Here is an 18,269-nt window from a genome sequence, read left to right on the forward strand (position 1 = left end):
TCTGTCGGACAACATCTCCAAGACGTTACACACCATATGACTGGTAAGTCAAAGTCCAAATCACAGTCTTTGCTGTCCCAACTTAATTGATATAAGTAGTGTAGAACATTATATAGAAACTGTGTCTATTCCTCGTTTAGTGAGGCCAAACAATAAATCTACTGTAGGATCTAGGAAAAATCTTATTGTAATTAAACCTGAAAATCTCAATATCAGTGAACAAAAACAATTTCTAAAGCTAGGTCTTCTAAACATTAGATCGCTCACACCTAAGGCGGTTCTTGTAAATGAAATGGTCGCAGATAATAGTTTGATGTATTCTGCCTTACTGAAACCTGGCTTAAACCAAATGATTATTTCGGTCTAAATGAGTCCACTCCACCAGGATACTGTTAAAAACATGAGCCCCGTCTGATCGGTTGTGGCGGCGGTGTTGCAACAATCTATAGAGATATTCTAAATGTTACTTAGAAAACAGGTCACAGGTTTAATTCGTTTGAAGTACTTATGCTAAATGTTACGCTCTTAGATGTAAGAAAGAAATCCCTATTATCTCTAGCCTTGGCTACTGTATATAGACCTCCAGGGCCCTATGCTGATTTCCTAAAAGAGTTTGCAGACTTTCTCTCAGATCTATTGGTCAATGTCGATAAAGCAATAATTGTTGGAGATTTTAACATACACGTAGATAACACAAATGATGCGTTAGGGGCTGCGTTTACAGATTTATTAAACTCCTTTGGGGTCAAGCAAAACATCAGTGGTCCCACTCATCGTCTAAATCATACACTAGATTTAATTATATCATATGGAACCAATCCAACTGATATAGATATTGTACCGCAAAGTGATGATGTCACTGATCATTACATGATAACTTGCATAATACGTACTCCTGAAATTTGTCATGTTGCGCCACGTTATCGACCAGGCAGAACAATCCTTCCAACCACTATAGATAGATTCTCAAATACCTTACCTGATCTATCTCAGCTGCTCAGTGAACCCAAACAAACAGATGAACTAGAGGAAATGACTAGCAGTTTGAGCACCATTTTCTCTAGTACACTAGAAATTGTTGCACCAATTAGATTAAAAAAGGTTAGAGAGAAAACTAAAGCACCATGGTACAACAGTGCTACGCATGTTATCAAGAGAGAAACTTAGAGCGTAACTTAGAGCGTAAATGGAAACAAACTAATTTAGAGGTCTTTAGAATCGCGTGGAAAGACAGTATGTCACGTTATAAAAAGGCTCTAAAAGCAGCCAGGGCTGAGCATCTCCGCAAACTAATAGAAAATAACCAAAATAATCCAAGGTTTTTATTCAACACCGTAGCTAGACTAACAAATAAACAAACATCACCAGAGCAAAATATTCCATTACAGTATAGTAGTAATGATTTTATGAATTTCTTCAATGAGAAAATAGAAAGCATCAGAAACACAATTGTAAATGTACAATCTTTTATGGTGTCTTATGATTCAGCCTCAATTATCGCCCCTCAAGAACAACTACACCGCTTTACAACTATAGGACAGGAAGAGTTAAATAAACTTATCATTGCATCTAAACCAACAACATGTTTATTAGATTCAATACCCACTAAACTACTGAAAGAAGTGTTACCTGTAGTGGAAGAGCCTCTTCTCAATATTATTAACTCGTCTTTATCTTTAGGTCATGTTCCAAGAATATTCAAACTGGCAGTAATAAAACCTCTCATTAAGAAACCGCAATTAGATCCAAATAACCTAGCAAATTACAGACCCATTTCAAATCTTCCATTTATGTCTAAAATTCTAGAAAAAGTTGTGTCCGCTCAATTGTGCTCTTTCTTGCAAGAAAATGATATCTATGAAAAATTTCAGTCAGGATTCAGACCGCATCATAGCACAGAAACTGCGCTAGTTAAAATTACAAATGATTTACTTTTAGCTTCTGACCAAGGCTGTATCTCAATACTAGTTCTACTCGATCTTAGCGCTGCGTTCGACACTATAGATCATAAAATACTCTTGGATCGACTACAAAACGTCTCAGGTTACGACTGTAACCTATGTTCCCTGAGAACAGGGAACGAGACAATCCGTCAACGACGTTATGGGGAACGCCTCAGGCGTGACAGGTGTCTGAAATCACTATCAAATCACGTCAATCATATTGACCGGCGACAGCCCGTGAATCATTAGCGTGAATGATTAACGTGCGACCTGGAAGTATAAAGGGGCGCCTTGCAAACATGACAAATCACCTTATCGTCTGAAGGGACTGTACGGTAGGCAAGCCCCGAGGCATGGCAGGGAGACGTATTGTCTCGTTCCCTGTTCTCAGGGAACATAGGTTACAGTCGTAACCTGAGACGTTCCCTTTCGAAGGGAACTCAACAATACGTCAACGACGTTATGGGGAACGATATACCAACGCCGCCATGCTAAGGGGAGTGCATGCCAAGTGGCAGTGACAACTGTCAGGACCAGCAACTTCAAATGAAACGCTAGAACCACTCACCCTCAGGTCACACTGGGCTGTCAGTGACAGCATTCCCTACGGTCATAGCCCAAGCTACAGCCTCACAGAAAAACCTTCATAAACATGGTTAAATGAAAGGTCTACCTGGGCCGGCTCCGGGCCTGGAACCTCAGCTTCCAATTAGAAGGGGTCCCTTCTAGGGAATGTGGCTAGGGAACCCAAGGGAACCCCAGCCAGTCACTATTCAGGGGAACGTACTCACCCCGAAATGCCACCAGGACAGCCTGACCTGGCGCCAGTACATAGACACTTAGTCTGGCCAAATCCTGTCTGTCTGAAGACAGAGCCTCTGGACAAATGCCTTAAGTAAGGCATCCAACCCGAGGGACTGCGAAGCTGGCAGAGAACCACTCGGCCCGGATCTCAGAGACGGGATATCCCGGAGAGTATGACTCAGCATAGTGCTTTTCAACCCTTGCTAGCGAGGGGAGTTCTCTACTCGATCCATGGATCAACCCAGTGTCTGTGTTTCAAAACCCTGAGGAGGCCTGTGAAGGCCTAAGGGCTGATCTAACTGGGAGGCCTCACGAGAGGCCTACGACCGTCTGACCAGACTCAGGAAGCCGCATGCTCGTAGAGACCCTCGGTGAGGGGAGCACAAGGTCTGCCTGGTAGGCAAACCAGGCTGTAGGCAGAAAAGGTTCCGGGAGGGAACCAATAGCAGAGAATGAACACTTTAGCGAGCCAGGGCGCAAGCTCGCCTTCAGCAGCTGCCTATTAAGGCTAGCTGAAACTGATAGCAAGTGACCACTAGCTTCATAAACCCAGCACCACTAGGGAACGTTATAGGGAGGCCCGGAGAGGCCTACTACCTGGGCCAACGTAAGTGGGAATTCACCTTCAGGGAGGCCCGTGAGGCCTACTACCTGATAACCACAGTATGTGGGGTGCTCACCTTCAGGGAGGCCCAGAGAGGCCTACTACCTGATAACCACAGTATGTGAGATGCTCACCTTCAGAGAGGCCCAGAGAGGCCTACTACCTGATAACCACAGTACGTGGGAACTCACCTTCAGGGAGGCCCGGTGAGGCCTGCTACCTTACAACCACAGTATGTGGGGAGCTCACCTTCAGGGAGGCCTGGTGAGGCCTACTACCTGGTAACCACTATCTGTGGGAACTCACCTTCAGGGAGGCCTGGTGAGGCCTACTACCTGACCGTTCTCATTCAAGGAGGCCTGGAGGAGCCTACTACCTGATAATCACAGCATGTGGGAACTCACCTTCAGGGAGGCCTGGTGAGGCCTACTACCTGACAGCCACAATATTTGGGAGCTCACATTCAGGGAGGCCCAGAGAGGCCAACTCCCTGATAACCACAGTATGTGAGATGCTCACCTTCAGAGAGGCCAAGAGAGGCCTACTACCTGATAACCACAGTACGTGGGAACTCACCTTCAGGGAGGCCCGGTGAGGCCTGCTACCTTACAACCACAGTATGTGGGGAGCTCACCTTCAGGGAGGCCTGGTGAGGCCTACTACCTGGTAACCACTATCTGTGGGAACTCACCTTCAGGGAGGCCTGGTGAGGCCTACTACCTGACCGTTCTCATTCAAGGAGGCCTGGAGGAGCCTACTACCTGATAATCACAGCATGTGGGAATTCACCTTCAGGGAGGCCTGGTGAGGCCTACTACCTGACAGCCACAATATTTGGGAGCTCACATTCAGGGAGGCCCAGAGAGGCCTACTACCTGATAGCCAACGTAAGTGGGAATTCGCCTTCAGGGCGGCCGGGTGAGGCCTACTAACTGATAACCATCTTAAGTGGGAATTCACTTTCAGGGAGGCCTGAGTGGCCTACTACCTGATAACCACTGGTAGCTTTGAGCCCTGAGTCAGGGTGATAGTATAAGGTGGCCTGCTAAGGCAAGTCAGCTGGGGACTCGCCTATCAGGGAGGCCTGGTCGGGCCTACTAGCTAATAGCAAGTCATATTCTGCCATAAAGTACACTGTTGGAAACCATACTACACAGCAAAATTTACTAATGGGCTTACAGTAGCGCTATAAGGTATGTCCCACAATGTTGGGACTCACCTCCGAGGAGGCCTGTTTAAGGCCTACTACCCATCAGTGAGTCAACTGCCCGAACCACCAAGGCCAACCACGTAAAGTGAGCTGGCCTACAGTGCCCTCTGGGGGGCTGTCCAATCAAGGAGGCCTGCTGAGGCCTACTACCTAATGGCGCAGCCTTCGTTGGCAGAAAAACTGTTTACACAGCGCCTACAGCATCCTGGTGCCTAATCACATTTCCCATGGCAGTGTACTCCGCAAGAAAGCTAGCACCCTTAAAACAAGGGGAGTACAACATACGCCACTCTGCTCAACGGAGGCCCCAATTAGTCAGGGGCCTACCATCTATGCATGGGCGTCAGCTCAGGGCAATGCTCTGGCTTCAGGGGAGCGTACTTCGACCAAAGAAGAAGTGAAGTTACTTCATACTCGACCCGAGCCATAGTGGTGCGAGGTGGGATAAAACAGAACTGGGAGTGAAGTGCTCAGACCTACCCTGTATCACAGGGGAATACTCACACCTCACCCTGAGGTTACCAGGGTGCGGGCCTGCCAGCGGCTCTAGGGGTGACAGAAATGTATCTGTGCCCAACCTAGGGGAGTGGGGCTTGAATGAAAGCCAACCACCTACAACCTAGCGCTCGAGCAGTAGCTCAGCGAGGTGAGTGAAGCCTAAACTGGCGGCCTAAATCCGTAGGCCAGTTCTGCATGGCAGGGTCGGGCAGGAAACCCAGTCTTCTTCGTGAAGCGAAAGACGGCCTAACCCTGCTCAATAAAGACATATATACCACGGAGGCCTGTTTGAGGCCTACCATGTCCTTACAAACCATCCTCTGCACCACGCTGCATTACTCTAGTCACCCCAGAATGCAGAGAAGGGGGCGGGCCTTGGCCTAACGACTCCCACGGGAGGAGGCTGTTTATACAGGGATGCTAGAAACCAACATTCACAAAGTGAAGGGTCAGAGGAAGAAATGCTAATTTTTTTAGCAGAGCGCCTCTATTATCCCTGGCACAGCCTAGGCCAGCTACAGAGGTGGCCCTGGTGAGGGCCAGCCTGCAAGCATAGATCAATCTGAGGGCTCGGAGGAGCCACAGCCTTACTAAAGAATATAGTCTGTATTATTCCATACAAAGGGCTGCAGAATCGCTCAGCCTAATGAAACCCAAACAGAGCTCAAGGGGCGAAATACTCAGGAAGAAGTCAACGGACCCGTGGGCCGGACATAAGATCTATATGAAGCTCTAGCGTCAGTCAACACTCTAAGTAAAAAATTCTTAGAGAGAGACCAACTACTCTACCCTGAGGTGGCTAACAGCCCGAAGGCTAACATAGTTATCGTTCTGGCCACCTAACGGGGAACTTCAGGGCCCTAATGATCCAGGAAACTTCTCTTACCTTATTACCTTGACATGACCCCATAGCTCTATACAGGGAACGAGGTCTGTAGAGAGATACATCTCGGAATTTTAATTCACAAAAAATTACTCTTAAAAGACCAGTCAGCTCACCTGCGGCATGCGGAGTGAAGACTCGCCAGATAGTTCTTTATGACCCTGGGGTCCACCACTTTACATGCCTGAAAGAGGCGTTTCTACTAGCCAAGCCTAGGCGGGCCATTGGAACATCGTTCTTATCATAGGCCCAGCCCCAGGCCTGATGTAATGAACGTCTGGGGAGTCAGAAGAGAGGGGAGGGCTGGATTTCTTTTTAATGAAGCCCTCCGGGGAGATTATCCATCAGCGACACTGTGTGCGCTTGTGCTGGATAACCTCCCTCAGATCCCTCTTCTTGCGGGAGTCACGCCTCTTCTGCGCCCTGTTCCTCCACGGAGGGGGCGCACGAGAGGCGACACTGGCTCTCTGGCCCTGCCTACGGTCCTCGGACCGTGAAGGGCCAGGCCCTCCCGCCTGCCTGGGTGTGGAACCGGATCTCAGCGGTATGCAGGATCCTGCAGCAGGTCGGCCTGGTATGCCTGCAGCACCGCCATAGTGTGCAGGGAAGCACCAGCCTGAACCGCTGTCGTGTATGCTCTGCCATTCAAACGTGCTGTTGACTTTAGCGGTTTGGATGGCAGGGTTGGAGCTCTCAGTGTCGACGCCTGCCCAGACACGAGATAGTTCGCAAACGACTCGTCAAATGGGCGGCATCGACACATACCCATGCTCTGCGATCCCCTCAACATCAGCGAAATTAACCCGCTGATGTCGGTGAATACGGGCAGAGTATGGGCTCTTCCATGCCCTCTCGATCTCCGTGTGAAGATCAGGAAGGAATGGAAGGCTCACCTGAGCTGGTGGTGTATGGCAGGGGAGAAACCGATCGCAACGCCTACCGCGAGCGGTCTCTCCTCTAGCGCGTCGCCATGGCAGCTACAGCCTGTTGGCGGCGCGCTCCACAACATCCACCAGGTCTGCATACACGGGGCAGGGTGGCTGAGAGGGTTCAGGATCTACCTGTTTATAAACCTCCTCAGCCATCTCCTGCTCATCCTGAAGAGCAGCAACTGCAGGAAACCATTGGTGCCTGCAGTTTCGCCCTCGTCAGCCATCGAATCATTTGAGAGGTTTACAGTACTCTCAAGATGATCGATGAGCTCTATCTGGAAGCCCATGATGCAAGTCGCCGCTCTGCCTCGGCACGAGCGGGACCACGCGGACCAGACGTTGAACCTCCATCACTCGAGAAGAGGGCCAGACGAGAGCGGAGCGTTTTAAGAGAAAAACGCTCACAGTTCACACAGAGGATTCCCTCGAGAACCTCTCGTGCGCGCTCTTCTCCCAGGCAGGAAAAAACACACTTGTGTGCTGTACATTTCATTTTCTTACCGTTTCATTGAATAGCGTTTTCAAACAGACAGTCCCTGAAGACGATGAGATGATTTGTCATGTTTGCAAGGCGCCCCTTTATACTTCCAGGTCGCACGTTAATCATTCACGCTAATCATTCACGGGCTGTCGCCGGTCAATATGATTGACGTGATTTGATAGTGATTTCAGACACCTGTCACGCCTGAGGCGTTCCCCATAACGTCGTTGACGTATTGTTGAGTTCCCTTCGAAAGGGAACTACACTGGAGTTCAGGGACAGGCCTTAAGCTGGTTTAGATCGTACTTATCAGACCGTTATCATTTTGTCTGTTTAAATGTGGCAAAATCGAAGATAACGTCAGTAGACTATGGAGTGCCGCAAGGATCGGTGTTAGGCCCTCTGCTATTCTCAATATATATGCTGCCACTTGGTAATATTATAAGAAAACGTGGAATTAATTTCCACTGTTATGCTGATGACACTCAATTATATATTTCATCACGACCAGATGAGAACACTAACTCATCTAAATTGACAGAGTGTCTCAAAGATATAAAATGCTGGATGACGTGTAATTTCCTGCTATTAAATTCAGATAAAACGGAGGTATTACTTATTGGTCCAAAAAACTACCCCCACAACCTTGTACAATACAACTTTAATTTAGAAGGATGTCCTGTTACTTTATCCACTACAGTAAAAGATCTGGGTGTTATACTAGACCGCAACTTGTCTTTCGAAAATCATATTTCATATGTTACAAGAATAGCCTTTTTCCACCTTAGTCAGTTAGTTCATGCATTCATGACCTCGAGACTAGATCACTGTAATGCTTTATTAGCTGGCTGTCCTGCATCCTCAATAAACAAGCTACAGTCTTAACATACCTGAATAGGAATGGGAACGGAAATGCCAGGGAGAGGAGACCCCACCCCATTGGCCAGCCAATCCATACCCCAAACTAAACTAATCAGATGATAAAATAACTTATTCTGCCACAATAATATTACATAAAAAACAGTAGCAGTCAACTTCACATGATTTACAGTAGCCTTGTGATATTGTGGCATCAGTATTATGACAATCTGTTATTCAAATTACTTTTAAAGGGTTAGTTCACCCAAAAATGAAAATTCTGTCAGTAATTACTCATCCACATGTTGTTTCAACCTCGTAAGACTTGCGTTCATCTTCGGAACACAAATTAGGATATTTGTGATGAAATCTGAGAGCTGGGTCACTCCTCCACAGGCTTCTAAGGGATTTTCTTCTCTGTGGGCCTAGAGTGAGTTTACTAGTGTAATAGCGCAGCGCTTCTGTGTCGTTAAATAGGCTCACTATTGGCCGACGCTGGTCATGTGTGTGATGCGTGTGACGTGTGAAATCTTTCAGAGTATCACGGCACTGCATGAATTTCTTCAGTAGTATTGGGATGTGAAATTAACAATTAATATTAAACAATTTAATCAGAGACTCTGATATCAGTCAATCAGGCCACTAAAAGATGACTACTGTAATTCCTCAAATAAAAACCGGTAGTCAATTAAACGCCAGCTGGGCCTCTGATAGTGGCCGGGGGCGGGGTCAACACAGACAATTAAAGGCCGGTCTTAAATTAAGGCTGGGGAAAATTTAGTGTTGATAGGTAATCTCCTAAGTGCCTTTCATGTAATGACATAACGTAACATACTCATTTTCCACTAGATATTTCCCTCTAACGTTACATCTCATCAGCAATTTCGATTTTGGCACGCACTGCAGGAGCTGACCACTGAGGAGCGGATGTACAGTGACGTGACATCACTGCCAAATTCAAATTGTGCTTTCGCGCTATGGCTGGCGCTGAGCTAAAGACGGACTTTCAGCGCTGGTCATACCGTCCGTATATCACAACTATTCAGTGTTTTTAACCACATAATTTTTATTTTAGGTTTCAGACATTTAAATACATATAATTTATAGCAAAACAATACATTTATAGTTTGTAAAATACACAATGGTGTCTATGGAACCAGCAATAATTATTCATTCAAATATATTTGCCGAGGTGTTTTAGGGTGCTTTCACACCTGCCTCATTTAGTTCGGTTGAATCGCACTAGAGTTCGTTTTCCCCCTTGGTGCGGTTCGTTTGAGCAGGTGTGAAAGCAGCAATCGCACTTGGGTGCGCACCAAAAGCGGACCAAATGAGCGTACCGAGACCTCCTCGAAGAGGTGGTCTCCGTACGCTTTCAAGCGAACTCTGGAGCGGTTTGTTTGTGGTGAGAACGTGATCCGACCTCGAACAGATCCAACTGCCAAAGAACTGCGCATTTTTGGACTTAACCAGCTGCCGTAGTCGAACAAAATTATTATTTAGATTGTCAATAGCGCTCCCTTTAAGCCATGACTGACTTACCGCGTTCTGCACTCTCACTAAAATCTCATCATAAACCCTGAAGTTGTCTGCACTGCACAGTGAATTTCTTATTTATATCGCATCTAGACTTTGTTGTTTATGGGGGGATTTGCGAAAGGATAAAGCTTGTGCTGATTCTGAACATAATTTATTTTACTCTATTCTTCTTCCAGTTCACCGGCCACTTACTTTCATGTATTTTAGGAGAAACTGATGAATTCACGTGCTGTAATAAATCCAACAGACAGGAATCTCTTAACTGCTGCGGCCCAAACAAACATCTCACGTTACAGATAAAGATCATTGATAAAGGTTTTTTAAACGACAAAACAAACTCACTTGCATGTATTTGAGAATCGGAATAGAAGATAGTTGATAACATGGTAAGCAAGTTTGTTAATATTTAGAAATAAAAGTGCTACATCTGTCATACAGCGCTATTTTGGCTGTGGTGAATCACATGCCAAGCATGACGCGTCACCATGGAAACATGGGGGGGCGGGGGGGATCGCGATGCCGTCTCAACATAGTGATGTCTGTCAGCCATCGCGATAGATGATTGCATCGTCCATCGGCCCAATCCTATTATTTATCAAAAAGATGGAATTAGAAATAAAGGCCTGCCTCTAACAAAAGCCTGCTTCAAATAAAAGCTTGTTACCTCCTGTAGTTCAGGTAAATAAAGGCCCCGGTTTTTATTTGAGGAATTACGGTATACAATCATTAACAAGTGAACAACATCATCTAAGTTTCGCTTGCATTTTTCGCCATAACATTTGTGTTTTTTTCCCTCCACTAGTTAATGCCACATTGTGGCATAGTCGGATTATTTTAAATTTTGATTTACTTTTCCCTCCACTTGTTAATGCCACACTATCACCAATACATGACTAACTTCATCTGATGACATTTTCTCCTGCATTTTTTGGCATAACAAATATTATAAGAAATACACAGTTACAGCAGCCAGAGACAAACTAATGGGTCAAGAGCCCAACTAAAGCAAACAATAATCACCATAATTTACTTTCAATGATACATCAACATCTAAAGTTGGTCATGTATTGGTGATAATGTGGCATTAACAAGTGGAGGGAAAAGTAAATCACATCAATCCCAATGCTAACATTAGCACGGCACTCGGCCAGCTTCAGCTCATGGTAACTAAACAACAGAGGGCTCATCCGGATGGCGTTCACATCATCGCGGGGGACTTTAATAAAGCTTGCCTTAAGACTGTTCTCCCCAAATTCCATCAGCACGTCAAGTGTGCCACTAGGGGAGAAAACACATTAGATCATGTTTATTCCAACATTAAACATGACTACAGAGCGTCCCCCCTCCCCCACCTCGGAAAATCAGACCACCTCTCCCTGCTCCTCTTCCCGGCCTACACCCCCCTCAGGAGGCAAACAAAACCAGCCACACAAACCATCACAGCCTGGACTGAAAATGCTCTCATCCAGCTGCAAAACTGCTTCGTCTGCACAGAGTGGAGTATTTTTGAAGATCAGGACCTGGACACACACACACAGAGTCTGTCCTCTTCTACATCAAGTGCTGTATCGAAAATGTCACAGCGAAGAGACGCATTTAGATCTTCCCAAACAGCAACATAAAATCCAGGTTGTATGTGGTTATTAAGTCGTTGACTAAAAGTGATTTATTTTTAAGTGAGCGGATGTTTAAAAGTGCTAACTTAACAGTCTTACTTTTTGATAATCAAATAAACAGTCGCCCTAAGGGGTCGAAAGGTCGTAGGACCTCAAGATTCGTCACGGACGACCGCCGCGGGCCCCCGAATCGGGCCCCAGAGTATCGTGGCTCTAGATGCTTCCCGAGCCTAGTAGGCCCTCTAATCCTAACTGCTGAATTAACCCTAGCAGACACATGCTCCCATAGAGATCAATGGGAGACAGAGAGGTGCATAAAAAATAGCTAAAAATAAACTTGGCATGTCTCGACCTAGCCCGCTCGGTCTGTCGCAGAGGGCCACGTGACGCAACTTTTTGTCGAGTTTGGGGCCCCTCGGACCCCTGGCGGCCGCGCGGGAGCCACTGACACGTGCAACTTATCCCATTCATTTTCATAGGCGTTTGGTGGACATCCCCACGGAACGGTCTCAATAGCTCCGAATGGCTCCAATTTGAAATCTGTGGCCCCTCAGGGTCCCCTCAGACGGTCCACAAAGACTGGGGTCCGTAGTACCCCGTTAAGTGCGTTAGAGTCAAAAACAGCATCCCACCTGTAACCTATTTGACGGGTGCCCTAAATGCTGTCCGTGGACAGTCCATATTTAGGCTAATTATGCATAATTAATAGTTTTAATGTACATCAGTGTGTTGTATTCTGTCCACAGTGTGGTGTACAGTAGGTTTCACCTCATAAAACCACTGTAATTATGAATTATGGCCTATTAATGCATTTACCACGGACAACCTATTTGGACTCTGTCAAATAAGTTACAGGTGGGCCCTTACTTTGCCCAGCTGTAACTTATTTGGCAGGGTCCAAATAGGCTGTTCGTGGACAGTCCATTTTTAGGCTACAGTGGGCCCTTAATTTGCCCACCTGTAACTTATTTGACAGGGACCAAATAGGCTGTTCGTGGACAGTCCATTTTTAGGCTACAGTGGGCCCTTAATTTGCCCACCTGTAACTTATTTGACAGGGACCAAATAGGCTGTTCGTGGACAGTCCATTTTTAGGCTAACTATGCATAATTAATAGCTTTAATGTACATCAGTGTGTTGTATTGTGTCCCCAGTGTGGTGTACAGTAGGTTTCACCTTATAAAACCACTGTAATTATGAAATATGACCTATTAATGCATTGACCACGTACAGCCTATTTGGACCCTGTCAAATAAGTTACAGGTGGGCCCTTACTTTGCCCACCTGTAACTTATTTTACAGGGTCCAAATAGGATGTCTGAGGACACCTTCCTGTGCCCACCTGTAACTAATTTGACAGGATCCAAATAGGCTGTTCGTGGACAGTCCATTTTTAGGCTAACTATGCATAATTAATAGCTTTAATGTATATCAGTGTGTTGTATTGTGTACCCAGTGTGGTTTACAGTAGGTTTGACCTCACAAATTTGAGTTTTCCAAAAACTCACCCACAGTTTCCAAGAACTCACCCGCTCCAAAAAAGTCGAAAAAAGCATCCCACCTTTAACTTATTTGACAGAGTCCCTGTAAGCTGTCCATGGACATGCCATTTTAAGTCTAATAATGCATAGTTCTTCTGATGGGACACATAGGCCATTCGTGGTCACATAGGCGGTCAGTGGGACAAATAGGCTCTCTGTGGTCAATGGGCAGGGCCACGGGCTGTCACTTAGATTTGCCGTGGACGAACAGGCCATTCAAATAAGTTGCAGGTGGGATGCTGTTTTATATTTTGATGTCATGACTGATAAAAATGAATAAAATTGATTAAATATCAATTTTACGTTAATCTCTGGGCCCCCCTGAGCGATTTGCAGCATGGTACGTACCCCTTTGAGATTTTTTTGGGTCGGATTTTCAAGTTTCTCCAATCTCTTTGAAATTCACACCATGGGCAGGGCATGTCCAGATGAGCACAGGAGCGCAGGTTTCATCTCCAAATTGTGTCCAGAGGCTGAGATCTGGACGTCCCACCTGCAAATTATCCCATTCAAAAATTTAGGCTGTTTCATGGACAGTGGAATTTCGGGGTTCTGAAGGCTGCAAATCGCTCAGGGGGGCCCAGAGATTATCGTAAAATTGATATTTAATCATTTTTATGCATTTTTTTATCAATCATGACATCAAAATATAGAAAAGATCCCACCTGTCACCTATATGACAGGGTCCCTGTAAGCTGTCCGTGGACATGTCATTTTAAGGCTAATTATGCATAATTAATAGCTTGAATGTACATCAGTGTGTTGTATTGTGTCCCCAGTGTGGTTTACAGTAGGTTTCACCTTATAAAACCACTGTAATTATGAAATATGACCTATTAATGCATTGACCACGGACAGCCTATTTGGACCCCGTCAAATAAGTTACAGGCGGGCCCTTACTTTGCCCACCTGTAACTTATTCGTCAGGGTCCAAATAGGCTGTTCGTGGACAGTCCATTTTTAGGCTAATTATGCATAATTATTAGCTTTAATGTACATCAGTGTGTTTTATTGTGTCCCCAGTGTGGTGTACAGTAGGTTTGACCACATAAAACCACTGTAATTATGAAATATGACCTATTAATGCATTGACCACGGACAGCCTATTTGGACTCCGTCAAATAAGTTACAGGTGGGCCCTTACTTTGCCCACCTGTAACTTATTCGACAGGGTCCAAATAGGCTGTCCGTGGACAGTCAATTTTTAGTGGGCCCTTACTTTGCCCACCTGTAACTTATTTGACAGGGTCCAAATAGGCTGTTCGTGGACAGTCCATTTTTAGGCTAATTATGCATAATTAATAGCTTTAATGTACATCAGTGTGTTGTATGGTGTCCCCAGTGTGGTGTACAGTAGGTTTCACCTTATAAAACCACTGTAATTATGAAATATGACCTATTAATGCATTGACCACGTACAGCCTATTTGGACCCTGTCAAATAAGTTACAGGTGGGCCCTTACTTTGCCCACCTGTAACTTATTTGACAGGGTCCAAATAGGATGTTCGTGTACACCTTCCTGTGGTCACATAGGCGGTCAGTGGGACAAATAGGCTCTCTGTGGTCAGTGGGCAGGGCCACGGGCTGTCGCTTAGATTGGCCGTGGACGAACAGGCCATTCAAATAAGTTGCAGGTGGGATGCTGTTTTATATTTTGATGTCATGACTGATAAAAATGAATAAAATTGATTAGATATCAATTTTACGTTAATCTCTGGGCCCCCCTGAGCGATTTGCAGCCTTCAGAACCCCGAAATTCCACTGTCCACGAACAGCCTAAATTTTTGAATGGGATAGATTGTACGTGGGACGTCCAGATCTCAGCCTCTGGACACAATTCGGAGCTGAAACCTGCGCTCCTGCGCTCATCTGGACGTGCCCAGACAGTGCTGTGAATTTCAGGGCGTTTGGAGAAACTTGAAAATCCGACTCAAAAGTTCTCCCTTTGAGATTTTTTGGGTCGGATTTTCAAGTTTCTCCAATCTCTTTGAAATTCACACCATGGGCAGGGCATGTCCAGATGAGCACAGGAGCGCAGGTTTCATCTCCAAATTGTGTCCAGAGGCTGAGATCTGGACGTCCCATCTGCAACTTATCCCATTCAAAAATTTAGGCTGTTCGTGGACAGTGGAATTTCGGGGTTCTGAAGGCTGCAAATCGCTCAGTGGGGCCCAGAGATTATCGTAAAATTGATATTTAATCATTTTTATGCATTTTTTTATCAATCATGACATCAAAATATAGAAAAGATCTCACCTGTACCCTATGTGACAGGGTCCCTGTAAGCTGTCCGTGGACATGTCATTTTAAGGCTAATTATGCATAATTATGAGCTGTAAAGTACACCAACATGTTGCATTGTCTTCCCTGTCCACTGTACTGCATGTTTTAAGCAATAAAACATTTACAATATGAATTGTGACCTGTCAATGCATCGACCACGGACAGCCTAAACAGGTCCGGTCAAATAAGTTACAGGTGACAGGTGACGCGGTCGGCCGGGCCCTGAAAAATCCCCTAGGGGGCGTTGCGCGCCGGTCCAAGGCACTAACTTTTAAGCTGTCCGCGGACCCCTTCCCTTACTCGGTGGCCTAAAGGGCGAAAGCTCCTCGGTTCGAAACCGAGCAGAAACAGTGGTTGGATTCTGACAGAAAATGTAAACTGTTTGCAATGCTAGGTGGGTGCAGCGCTCATTTCCTTTATATGCTTTTTAATAAGCGTGCACCTGAAGATTTATGTCTGCAACCTGAAGACGTGTTTCCGCAGCGTAGTGGTTATCACGTTAGCCTCACACGCGAAAGGTCCCCAGTTCGAAACTGGGCGGAAACTGTGGGTGGTTTTTGCAAAAATTACACTTGCAGGGATGTTTGTGGTTTAATCTCTTTAGAAAAGGACAAAAATAAAACAAATGACCGTTGAGGTTTCCTTTACAGTAATAAAAAATGTTTGGTCTGCCAACAAAATTAGCAGCTTTTTGCCATGTTTAAAACACTGGGCAGTTTATAGTTTCAGTCGCTTTTGAACAAGCGTAGTCTACAAGCGGTGGGACTGACGTCCAAATCAAGTTTCCGTAGAGTAGTGGTTATCACGTTCGCTTTACATGCGAAAGGTCCTCAGTTCAAAACTGGGTGGAAACAAGTGGAAACTACAAAACCCTTACTTTTGAGACAGGTGAATGCCATCGTACCAAGGAGCTGTAGGCAGATTGCCATGGCGAATAACCTCTGTTCTGTTGTTTGTGGTATTTACAGACTGTCACACTGCTTGCAGAGCAGATTATGGGAAGGAGCCATCTTCTAAAAAGCACATGCACCTCATCAGTAGGTTTCTGTAGTTTAGTGGTCATCACGTTCGCCTAACACGCGAAAAGTCCTCGGTTCGAAACCGAGCAGAAACAGTGGTTGTATTCTGACAGAATTTGAACTGTTTGCCACACTAGTTGGGTGCAGCGCTCATTTCCTTTATATGCTTTTTAATTAGCATGCACCTAAAGATTTATGCTAAAGATACCATGCATGGTAAAGATACCATGCGAAAGGTCCCTAGTTCGAAACTGGGCGGAAACTGTGGGTGGTTTTTGCAAAAATTTCGTATGCGATTTTCTGTTGAGCAGGTCAGTACACTTGCAGGGATGTTTGTGGTTTAATCTCTTTAGAAAAGGACAAAAATAAAACAAATGACCATTGAGATTTCCTGTACAGTAATATAAAATGTTCGGTCTGCCAACAAAATTAGCAGCATTTTGCCATGTTAAAAACACTGGGCAGTCTATAGTTTCTGTCGCTTTTGAACAAGCGTACCCTAGAAGCGGTGGGGCTGATGTCCAAACCAAGTTTCCATAGTGTAGTGGTTATCACGTTCGCTTTACACGCGAAAGGTCCTCAGTTCAAAACTGGGTGGAAACAAGTGGAGGCATGTTAAATATAAATGCTGCAATTTGCTACAAAACCCTTACTTTTGAGACAGGTGAAGGCCATCGTACCAAGGAGCTGTAGGCAGATTGCCATGGCGAATAACCTCTGTTCTGTTGTTTATGGAATTTACAGACTGTCACACTGCTTGCAGAGTAGATTATGGGAAGGAGCCATCTTCTAAAAAGCACATTCACCTCGTCAGTAGGTTTCTGTAGTGTAGTGGTCATCACGTTCGCCTAACACGCGAAAGGTCCTCGGTTCGAAACTGAGCAGAAACAGTGGTTGGATTCTGACAGAATTTTAAACTGTTTGCCACACTAGTTGGGTGCAGCGCTCATTTCCTTTATATGCTTTTTAATAAGCATGCACCTAAAGATTTATGTCTGCAACATGAAGACGTGTTTCCGTAGTGTAGTGGTTATAATGTTCGCCTCACACGCGAAAGGTCCCCAGTTCGAAACTGGGCGGAAACTGTGGGTGGTTTTTGCAAAAATTTCGTATGCGATTTTCTGTTGAGCAGGTCAGTACACTTGCAGGGATGTTTGTGGTTTAATCTCTTTAGAAAAGGACAAAAATAAAACAAATGACCATTGAGGTTTCCTGTACAGTAATATAAAATGTTCGGTCTGCCAACAAAATTAGCAGCATTTTGCCATGTTAAAAACACTGGACAGTCTATAGTTTCAGTCGCTATTGAACAAGCGTACGCTAGAAGCGGTGGGACTGACGTCCAAATCAAGTTTCTGATAATCAAATAAACAGTCGCCCTAAGGGGTCGAAAGGTCGTAGGACCTTGAGATTCGTCACAGACGACCGCCACGGGCCCCCGAATCGGGCCCCAGAGTATCGTGGCTCTAGATGCTTCCCGAGCCTAGGAGACCCTCTAATCCTAACTGCTGAATTAACCCTAGCAGACACATGCTCCCAAAGAGATCAATGGGAGACAGAGAGGTGCATAAAAAATAGCTAAAAATAAACTTGGCATGTCTCGACCTAGCCCGCTCGGTCTGTCGCAGAGGGCCACGTGACGCAACTTTTTGTCGAGTTTGGGGCCCCTCGGACCCCCGGGGGCCGCGCGGGAGCCACTGACACGTGCAACTTATCCCATTCATTTTCATAGGCGTTTGGTGGACATCCCCACGGAACGGTCCCAATAGCTCCGAATGGCTCCAATTTGAAATCTGTGGCCCCTCAGGGTCCCCTCAGACGGTCCACAAAGACTGGGGTCCGTAGTACCCCGTTAAGTGCGTTAGAGTCAAAAACAGCATCCCATCTGTAACCTATTTGACGGGTGCCCTAAATGCTGTCCGTGGACAGTCCATGTTTAGGCTAATTATGCATAATTAATAGTTTTAATGTACATCAGTGTGTTGTATTCTGTCCCCAGTGTGGTGTACAGTAGGTTTGACCACAAAAAACCACTGTAATTATGAATTATGGCCTAT

The 18,269-nt window shown here is 45.5% G+C and overlaps 3 non-coding genes across 3 annotated transcripts; all 3 read left to right on the forward strand.

Annotated features, from left to right (window-relative positions):
* The first annotated feature begins 16,742 nt into the window (after positions 1-16,742).
* Positions 16,743-16,815, forward strand: trnav-uac (transfer RNA valine (anticodon UAC)). The gene has a single exon. It is a non-coding gene; the product is annotated as a tRNA-Val (tRNA).
* A 214-nt stretch (positions 16,816-17,029) lies between these two features.
* trnav-aac (transfer RNA valine (anticodon AAC)) lies at positions 17,030-17,102 on the forward strand. The gene has a single exon. It is a non-coding gene; the product is annotated as a tRNA-Val (tRNA).
* A 122-nt stretch (positions 17,103-17,224) lies between these two features.
* On the forward strand, positions 17,225-17,297 carry trnav-cac (transfer RNA valine (anticodon CAC)). The gene has a single exon. It is a non-coding gene; the product is annotated as a tRNA-Val (tRNA).
* Positions 17,298-18,269: the final 972 nt, after the last annotated feature.

This window comes from Siphateles boraxobius, unplaced genomic scaffold (genome assembly GCF_051911475.1).
Source record: "Siphateles boraxobius isolate OS27281-9 unplaced genomic scaffold, OSU_SipBor_1 23, whole genome shotgun sequence".
Taxonomy (NCBI): Eukaryota; Metazoa; Chordata; class Actinopteri; order Cypriniformes; family Leuciscidae; genus Siphateles; species Siphateles boraxobius.